The sequence below is a fragment of the Ceratosolen solmsi genome, unplaced genomic scaffold (genome assembly GCF_000503995.2).
Source record: "Ceratosolen solmsi marchali unplaced genomic scaffold, CerSol_1.0 scaffold10, whole genome shotgun sequence".
Taxonomy (NCBI): Eukaryota; Metazoa; Arthropoda; class Insecta; order Hymenoptera; family Agaonidae; genus Ceratosolen; species Ceratosolen solmsi.
The window spans coordinates 8792460-8803346 of NW_011948412.1; the positions used below are offsets into that span (position 1 = coordinate 8792460).

Genomic DNA, 10887 nt, shown 5'->3' on the forward strand with positions numbered 1-10887 from the left:
GATAATAATGGCACTTTTATCATTCATTGTAACGATCTAATTACATGTTGTAAAATACCTTAAATTGCTCGAATCCTTCTATCACTATGACCTATTTTATGCATCAAATCCATTATTATTGAATTTTGTCAAATAGGATATGATTTAAAAAATATCTTATCGTCAGCTGAAGTGATAAATATCGTTGCATTGATCATACATCAACGTAAGACAAATAATATAAATAATTTCTTTAATTATTCAATGTTTCAAGTCTAATGGAAAATAAATTCACAATATATTATTATTGATATCGTCACTGATTTTAATTCTTTTATTATAATAATAATTATTATTTTTAAAAGGTCTTATGAGTTTTCTTATTAATAAATTCTTATAATAATTGAATAATCTTTGGTTTTATCATTTGGATAATGAAAAATTACATGTATTATTATTCTACTTGGTTATATTAATACGATAGAAATGTCTACTTTCTCGTACAAGAAATTATTTTGATTGTTGAAATTTAAAATTTCTATCGGCTAATTTTATTAATTTTCTACATTATGAAATAGAGCGTCATGAATGGGAGGACCAATCAAATTATTCCTATTTAATTTTGCCTATTAACCTTATCTACACATTTAAAATTATTCAATTTTATATATCGTAATATTGTATTTTAGGTACATATTTGTTGCGTTTATAATACATATTTATTTACGCTTGGGTAACAGTTTTCGTGTCACAGTTTACTGATCTCAATAATCCTTTCCCAAGTGCGTTGTCTAATATATTTAGTTGAAGGAACTTTTAAACTACGTTTTAGGTAAAATGATTTTGTATTTTATTATCAATTTGCGCTTATCTTTACAAGCCATTAAAGTTATTTCACTATTATTCTTAAATGACTCTGTATATAATTATGAATTATCGATATAATCTATTAATTAAAGTTTTCGAAGGTCAAGAAATTTTTCAGCAATAAAATTTCAGATCTCTAAATCTATTTTACTATCATTGATATTAATATTGACAGTTGAATGACGTATGAAAAGATTGGAATATATATATATTCATAATCGATTAAGATGACGTAAAATTTTAATAGATCGCATAGTATCAAATCAATATGGAAAAATTAAATGCCGATTATTATCAATCTTTTTATGATTAAAAATTTTATTAAAATCCCTTTATTATTTATTATATACTTACTGCTCAAATATAAAAAAAAAAAAAAAAACAAACAATAAAATCAATAAATTTAAAATAATGAATATAACAAATTTTTCATTCGACTATAAGACGAATAATGACATTAATTTTCATGAATTAATAAATAAATATAGTAATTGCATACGTATTATCAAAGCATAAAAATTAATTCATAATTACTTTCAGGCGTATACTTACGCATACAAGAATACACTTGTACGTAGAAATAATATTTTATAGCCATTGAACGATTCTTTTCAATAAAAAACATTCTCATTTGGATATTGAAGTGATGTTGGCAGTATATTTTTGTATTTTAACATTTAACCATTAAAATATAAAACTTATTTTTCCAAAAAAATATATTGGCAAATATAGTTTTTACAAAAATAGTAAAAATTTTTAAATGAATAAAAATTTTTTTTTTTCATCTTTTATACGAAGAATAATTAATTTTTCAAACAATTTACATAATTAATAAATCCTAACCTTTTACAGCGTAAATAAATTAAATTCATGATTTATGAAGCTGGCACAACGATATTTATCGCATAGTATAAGCATATACTTAAAAAAATAATTGAAGAATATTAGAAGCAATTTTTTTTTTTTTTTTTTTTTTTTTTTTTTTTTTTTACTATTATCATAACTTTACAAAGCTCTATCGTAAATAATAAATTCTTAACTGTTACTTTAATTTATTTATGAACAAATTTTTGTAATAATTCTTTCGACTTATATATTAATTTTGGTATAATTGAAATGAAATACCGCAAATGCACTTATAATGACACATTGGAATTAAAGATTAAAAAAAAAAACTTAAAGCCTATAATAGACTAACAGTTTTTATTTTTATGGCAAAAACATCATATGCGATTATTAAATAACAATAAAGCTAAATGTTACTTAATAATTGAAAATGTATTTAAATATCGTATTCATAGTAAAGAACATAATGAAAGAAATATTATCAATAAGGTATTTATTAAAATTTCAACAAATATTTATTTTCCATATAATTGCTATTTAATCGAAGAGTAATAAATTTAATAATATAAAACTAATTGTTAGAATTAGAATTGAAGTTTAGAAGATTGATTATCCATATTAATTTCGTGGATTAATGATTCTCTTAATATATGTCCCCAATAAAAGGTATAAGTCCATAAATCTTAAAAGTATTAAATTATTGAATTATTATTATTATAAGAATTAAAGTTGTGTGTATGGGCGTAGTTGCGTATATAGTTATATGTGTAATGTCCAAAGTTGTATCATTGGATATTTTATACGAGTAAAATTGTTTTATAAATTTTTGTATAAGTTTTTCTTTTTTACACGAAAGATTTATTTGCTATAATAATATAATGGAGCAATGGATAGTTAACTGGATTTTAGTAAATTGTAAATGAACGGAGCAATGTAAAATATTTTATAGGATAAAAGTAGTATTTCTACGTTTCGTTATAAGTTTGTATTATAAGTTGGATATCGGAAATAAATAATCCATAGATTCGATGGTGAGATAGCCATATAGGCGGAGCTCATTTGAATAGTAATTCTATCTATTGTGGAGAAAGAGACGAGACGAGAGAGACAAAGCGGATGATTGAACAGACATCGTAAAAGTAAAAAGTATGTGAGAATAGTAACTAAATCGCGATTATAACACTTGACCGTGCAGCCGCGAAACGTGGTCAGGTAAATATCTACATAGAGGCGGGAACTTGTCTGTGTCAGGGCACACGTGCACTGTAAGATAATGTTGGTAGTTTAGTTGTGCGTAGACAGATATTAAGAGTTATTCGCTGATGCTGTTAAAATTCCGGCTTTAATGCCACAGTTTTGTATTCATCCGAAAGACGGGAATGAGCGTACACCGAATGAATGCTGTGATGTTGGCAACTCAAAAATAGATGGAGAGAGCGACGAAGGAAGAGCGAGCGATAGAGAGTGAGAGAGTGAGAGAGAGCGGGATGAACAAATGTCCAGAGACCTGTAAAGTCGTCTTGGCGATGAGTAGGACAGTGTGTCGCTGTCGTGCGCGTTAGAGGCCCCTTCCGCCTCGACTGACCTGGCCACTGGCCCACTTTGCTTTCTCCTCTCTTCTCTTGGCCTCGCCTCGCTTCTCTGCCTCTCACTCGCTTCTTCGCGCTCGCTTGATCTCGCTTAACTTCATATTATCTTACAATATAGTTAAAAAATTAATTTTACTTGAGTTCCGCGTTCTATACTTTACACCCCCCCCCCACAACCACCACCACCACCACCACCACCATCGCCTTTCTTTATATTTACTGCAATGTATGATACATACTTTGTAACACGAAGGTCAAGCAGTGCTTTAAGGACAAAAGTAATTGCTTGCACTGATGCTTTATTCCTGTGGGCTTGAATAGTTGATACAAGAATCGACTGATTCAATAAATAGACAATGTTTGCTGTGGAAATTATAGGTGAAAAATCTGCGACTGGAGATGGCAATATTGAAATTATTAGGAGAGATACTGACATTCCACGATAATAGACAATTTATTAATTTCGGACTCAGCTGCGTATACATTCAGAAAAGTAACTGCTATTAATTGCAAATTGTTTATTTACGTAGGCCTTTTTTTTTTTTTTTGAACGGTAATTAAGTTTAAAAGTCAATTGAAATTTATCCTTGTCATCTTTCCTAATAATAAATAGTATTTAGTATATTTTTAGTTTTGACACCAACGACACTCGAACATTTTCTTTTTCATCCCTTTTTAATAATATTTAATATGCATGAAAAATATTAAATTGGTTTGTTATAATTATAAATTATTTCTATACGCTAAAGGAATTTTATTATTGTATCAAAAATAATCTATAAAGACGGTGTTTGCAGAAAAGTTTATAATGTAGATTTAAATTTTCTTTCATTTACACTATTTCTTGTTTTTTTTTTTTTTTTTTTTTTTTTTTTTTTTCTACACAATGTATTGAAAGTAATTTCTGCTACAATAATACATTAATTTTCTATAATTACTATGTAGCGTGCATAACATTACAAGCGAAAAGGCCGTATTATCGATATTCCTGATATCGTCTTTTATAAATTAATAAATAGCTTATACAGATCATGTTTGCTGTCACTGGCTTCTCTTTCCATTGTCGCTTTCTCCCTTCGCTATTGCTTTTGCACATCTTCATTCTTGATTCGTCAGCTCGATGACTTCATAGTTTCGCTCTCGCCCTTTCTATGTCTTTCTCTTTCTTAGTAACCCGCCTATGCTCGATGGGTTGATTTAGTTCAGGCTGTTCAACGACTATGTGTAACCCCCCCCCCTCTCTATCTCTCTCTTTCTTTCTTTGCCGGTGGGTCCGCTACCACCTCCTCGGGGGCCTTATCGGTCGTACGGACCGTTCACCAATCGAGGCATCGCTTATGACTACGGCAGGGGAATTGCACGGCATGTGCCATGTCCGCGAAGCTTCAGCCAGACATCTACCATCCACTTGACTAGTTGGATGGATTGAAATATAAAGAGAACTAGAGACAGAGTGAGAGAGAGAGAGAGAGAGAGAGAAATAGAGAGAGAGAGAGAGAGAGAGAGAGAGAGAAAAAGAGAGAGTGCGAGTGTGGGTATGCGTGTTTGTGTATGAGCGAGTGAGTTAGCGATTGAGGGAGAGGGAGTGAGAGGGAGAGAGAGAGAGAGAGAGAGAGAGAGAGAAACTGTAACTCAGTACGTCGGTGAAGTTGGAAACGAATCACATTCGCCGCAGTTCTTTACCTGGGTGGACGAGGACGAGGATGTGCGCGTAACTCGTCTTCAGGCAGTTCAATAAATAGATATTGGTTCAGATTATATTTAGTTGGACTTTTAAAAGTTAATGAAGGCGCAGAAACAAGAAAGACAAGAAAACGATCATTTCAATCCCATAGTGAAGGATACGATAGTGCATAATTTAATCAAGTAGATATTTGGCAAGTGCATTAACAAAACAAAGATAAAATCAATGAAACAATGAATTTGTAAAAGAGAATTATGTGTGATTGTTCTTAGCGATTGCGACTCGCTCCTTTTCATTCATCAAGCAAATCTTTAGACAACAATATCAAGGTAAGTATTTATATTGCGTATACTATGTACGATTAATACCCTCTAGCACTGAATTAATCGACAAGGGTCGAAGTATCAAAGCCCATCATTGAATTACAATGACTTTTTAATAGAGCGCAATCGACGCCTCGGCAAAGTAATGCAATGACAGTAAAATTATAATTCCAAGTGTAGGAGAAAAAAAAAATCGAGGGTAACTGGGGTGTAGGGTGAGATGGGACGAGCTTTTGAAACGTCAAATATTCCCCCCGTGTGAACTATCCGATCAATTAATTAGTCCTACGACTTTCACTAAATAATGTCGCTCTGCATAATAAAATATCGTGGGATTAATAATACGAGAAAGGAGAATAGAAATTGTAGAAGCACGAGGCCGGTTAATCCGTCCCAATGGCAGAGAAATGCATGCGATATCTGGGCTGCGATTAATGAAATATTCCGGGCGAGGGAAACGTTTAATTTACTATTTAACATGTAAATCAGCCGATGCTTAAGCTCCCACGTCGTCGCATTCCAACGACTCAGCTAGATTGGAAAATGACCCAGAAACAAATATTTATCGCTAGTCGCCGTGGACCTTGCACTCGTGTGCACCTTATTAAACCCGGAACCACTTGGCGCAGTTCGCAATTGGCAATCGGCGCGCACGCTTAAGCTGACCGTGAAGATAGTCGAGAGAAAGCGCGCATAACGTGGCTGGCCGCGTGATGCGCACTCCTTCCTTCAAACACGATATTATACCAAACGAACCGTGGAATGAGCCGCTCAGATCCACACACACGCGCGCGCGCGCAAACACAAAAACAACCGTGAGAGGGAGAGAGAGAGAGAGAGAGAGAGAGAGAGAGAGTGAGTGAGTGAGTGAGTGAATGGTGATAGGGAGGGGGATAGGGAGAGAGTTTATTCGATGCTTCGATGGATTCAAACAATTTCTTAATGTCCCGCATTTTGTATTATAGGCTAAATTTTTTCTTCGCCTCCTTTTTGTGGAATATCGCCTAGTATTATCATTCGCGCGAGAAAGTGCAACCATCGAATTAAATAGCCCGTCTATATACGAACTCTTAATTGCTTGACAGTAAATTCAAATGCGCGGCGAAGGCTTTACCTTTTTAAAGACAATTTAATCTCGGCGTGCTTTTTCATTTCTCTATTGAGATTAAAAACATTTAATTCACCGAGGTAGTATTATAGATTATTAGAGTTCTAATTATTGAACCGCGACGAATCGTTGAAATCATTAATAAAAAGTAAACGTCCTTTAAGCATACTTTTTCAAAATGTAGGCAAACATTTAAGATTGATATCGGATTACCTGACATACATCCTGCGATTGCCACAATTTCAATTTCAAAATACGATTTATGTGATGAGTGATAAACTCCATATGATAATCTTTATAATAAAACCTTTATATATCTTTATATATCTTTATATAAATCTTTTTAATAAAAGTAATTAAAACAGAAAAAATAAAAAATTCTTTAAATTAATCACATTCGTTTCAAAAATTGATCAAAATGTTGTATTTCTTATTTTCGGCCAAATGTTCAATATTAAGCAATAACCATACAATATACGAACACCGATAAAAAAAAAAATTAGACTAGTATGATAATACTTATATTGTTATAAAATATTCTCGTTAATTCATTCGACAAATCTATCGACATAAATATCCATACTGAACATTAATTTGTACTCTCACATATTTCAAATAGATTCGTATAATATATAATATACGATTCATTGTGATCAAAGAAATTATTTGAAGTTGCAGTGAAAATCATCTGAAATTCTTAAATATTATTCATAAGAAATATATAATATATTAAAAATCAATTGATTTTCAGTTCAAATTAAAATAATTTCCCTCATCACGCTGAACTTTATAATTAGACTTAAAGTCTCTTTAAATTTACATATAATTATCAGATTTCAAAAGTTTAATAGTATAATAATTTATTATTTATAATGATTTTTATAATTTTATTTATTGTAATTACATATAATTTTTTTGTTATAATTATATATAATTAATAATATTAATTATAATATAATATTTAATAATAATTAATAGTCAAGGTACAATTAAGTTAACTAATTCATTGTATGTACACATTATCCTTACCCATGAATAATATTAATTAGTCAAAGAGATTATTACAAAAGAAATTGATGTACTTGAATTGGTTTAATTAATTTTTATGTTTAAAAATTTTTTACATATTTTTTATGAAATTCCTAAAAATATTTATAAAGTTTATGATAATGTGTATAAAAATAAAATATCTTTTTATATTATATATTTTTTTTTTATATTTTTATCTAATAACTGCTTAATATATATATATATATATATATATATATATATATATATTGTGAACAATTATAATTAAACGTTATATATTTTTAAAAAAAGAATAAATTTTTTTTTTAACCAAATTAATTATTAATAAACTAAAATAATATCAAATGAAAAAAGTTTTTTTTTACGATTATTTATAATTGTATGAATGAAATATTTGTGAAAACACAAAAATTCAACTATTTGGCAATATTTATTCGAAATATACCTTTTATTTAAGTTATATTTATTTTTTTAAATAAAAAATATCAATACATTATTCTAAATTCATAGTTGAATATCAATTTTTCTTTACAAATATTTTCAAATATTTATCGATACTCTTCTTTACAAATCCTTTCAAATATTTATGGATACCCTGCCTTGTAAAGTTAAAAATTTTAATTTTGAAAAATGATATAAATAGTTTGTATTGGTTAACTTTTTTGTTTATATTCTATATGAAAATATAAAAAATCTATACATAATATATATATATATATATATATATATATATACATAAATTTTCAAGTATTGATTTAGATTTTGCCAATAAATCGATTGTTGTAAATATAAATTCTATTTAAATATTAAGTTAAAATGGTAAAATACTATTTTATATATCAATACTTTCTTAATTTCGCACTTTTTAATAGAATTATTTATCATTCTTTCCACCATTTTCTTAAATTCATTCTTATGGTTAGATTGTTCAACTCCTGAAGAATTAGCAAAATATTCGAAGTTACAAATGAATTAATTTATTTAATGATAAGATCCAAAGGAACACTGCAATGATATATTAATAATTAACTTTTAATCTATAAAAATTTTATCTATCATAATTCAACATTGAAAAGTAATTTTTATATTATAATTTTATATATATATATTATTTATAGAAATTTATAGAAAAATAATATATATATTTATATAAAAATAATTTTTTATAATAACATTGAAAAGTAAAGTGGCTAATAAAATCAACATTTTATACTGCAAATAAATTCAAGTTTAATTATCAAATTTATTTATGTCTTATGGTTCAAACTTAGTAATAATTAAAATTAAGACAAATGGTTATAATGTTAAGATAGAAGGTCGATCGGTGACCGTTACCAAACTCAGAATTTGATTGTGTACATGCATGTATGCTGTACTTATATACTAAAATACATAAAAGCAAGTTCCCCGTTGACTTTCTCGAAGGATAAACACGCAATATATGTATATATGTAAGAAATCTCCGATGCAGCATTTTATTTCAAAATCAAAGGAATTTACAACCTGAGAATGAAAAAAAAGATTTCGAACTTTCTCTTCAAAAATTATATTCTCTGATAATTATGATTTTCAGTAATTTCGTTAGTTGATATATAACGACAATGTTATCTTCTATTAGAAGTTTGAAAATTTTCATGTGTGTAATAGTATGATAAAATTGTAAGTCATTGGTGAAATTAAAAAAATATTAGCCTGTAATTATAAATGAATGGAAAGGTGCGCGCGCGTGCGCGTGTATGTGTATACAGCATATTTAAATACAATATTTTGAGATAAATATAATTGATTTAATTAATAAATGTTTTTGAATTATATATTATTCAATTAAATTTCATTTACATATTGCAAATAAAATTTTTAAGGAAATTAGGAACTGTTTATTTCAAATTAATTTTTTTTTCAGTTTAATTTATAATACATTTTTTACAATGCGCATTTGTTTATTGAGTTTTTAATTGTTCTAATTATCATCAGTAATTAATATATTTTTAAAAAACTACTTTCTAAGGCTATGTAATTTCAATTATATATCCATTTTTAAATAGATCACTTATAAGCTTTCCAAAAAAATTTCAAACAATCATAATTTTACTTTACTTTTTTTAAACACTATTAAGGGTAAAAAATATATCAAGTAAATGTATTTATTATAATATATTTAATTTTATAAAACAGCTAAATAAAGTTTCTAAATGGATATAATAATAAATTTTTCCTTGAATTCAAGTGTATAAACGGAATTTATTCATTCTGATTTTTACTACATTAATTTTATTTGTTAAGTAAAATTGTAAAAATGAAGAAATTTATGATTGTTTAATCATTATAAAAGTAAATTACATCGTAAATTATTTTGTTGATAATCGTGTATTTCAATACATTCAATATTCAATAATCTTATTATTGAATAATTTGTATTCTATATAAATCAATAATCAAGGCATTTTTCTATTCATGAAATATTACAAAATAAATAATAATAAGAGTAAAATTTAATAATCCTAAAAGGTTTTTTTTTTTAAATAAATTATACTATTCGACATAACTGTAAACAAATAGAAAGTGAGTATTTACTATAAATAAATCATAAGCAAGTCATTCATGAACTATTAAATTTTTTGTTCTCCCTCTCTCTCTCTCTCTCTTTGTTCAACGTCATCGGTTCTTTTTCCCTTTGATTTTTAAATCCTCTATATTTTCCTGTTATACGAATTTGGCTTGCATATATATTGAGTATATGTGTATGTATACTACTTATAAGACTAACTTGTAAGAGCTTTACAAGCGTTTACTTGTATGCATAACGGTATTTCAAGTTGTGATTGTAAGTATATGTACGAATACGTTAGTGGAGCATTGGTATGTGCGGTATTTACTTCTGCAATACATAGTTAATTGATATAAGAAAGAAAAAAAAATATTTTTACCGACATATATCATTCGTTTATTTGAACAATTATTATTAAAAATACTTAATTAAATTAATGTAATAAAGTAATATTATAGATTACATATTAATGGATAAGTTGGCAATTTTTATATCTATTATATATTTAAAATTATATCGAATAAAAATCCGTTAAATTATATAAATATTGTAGTTTGCTTACTTTGCTTACTGAACTGCTTTCACTAAATAATTTTGTATTTTTAACTATAACATATTATCATATATTATTTTGAATTATGTTTTGACTATGTAATATGAAATTAAATAATATTGAATAAGAGTAATTTCGAATTCTCTAATTTATTACTTAAATACTATTATTACAATTAAGATATTATTATTATTAAATTGTATTAAAAGTATATGTTTTCTTAATCTTTTTACTTATTATGATAATAATCATATATATTATTTTTTGTTTCTTGCTATTTGTTTGTTACTTTTGCACTTTTAATTTTAGTAAATTACCATAATTCTTTTATTTTTTTTTTTTTTTTTTTTTTTTTTTTTTT

General features: G+C 27.2%; 1 protein-coding gene across 1 annotated transcript in view; it reads left to right on the top strand.

Moving 5' to 3' along the window:
• Nucleotides 1-4797: 4797 nt before the first annotated feature.
• flz (transmembrane serine protease filzig) overlaps nucleotides 4798-10887 on the top strand; it is a 20897-nt gene continuing 14807 nt past the window's right edge. Inside the window, exon 1 of the mRNA XM_011508195.1 lies at nucleotides 4798-5294. The gene's annotated coding sequence lies outside the window, so the exon portion shown is untranslated. The remainder of the gene's footprint in view (nucleotides 5295-10887) is intronic.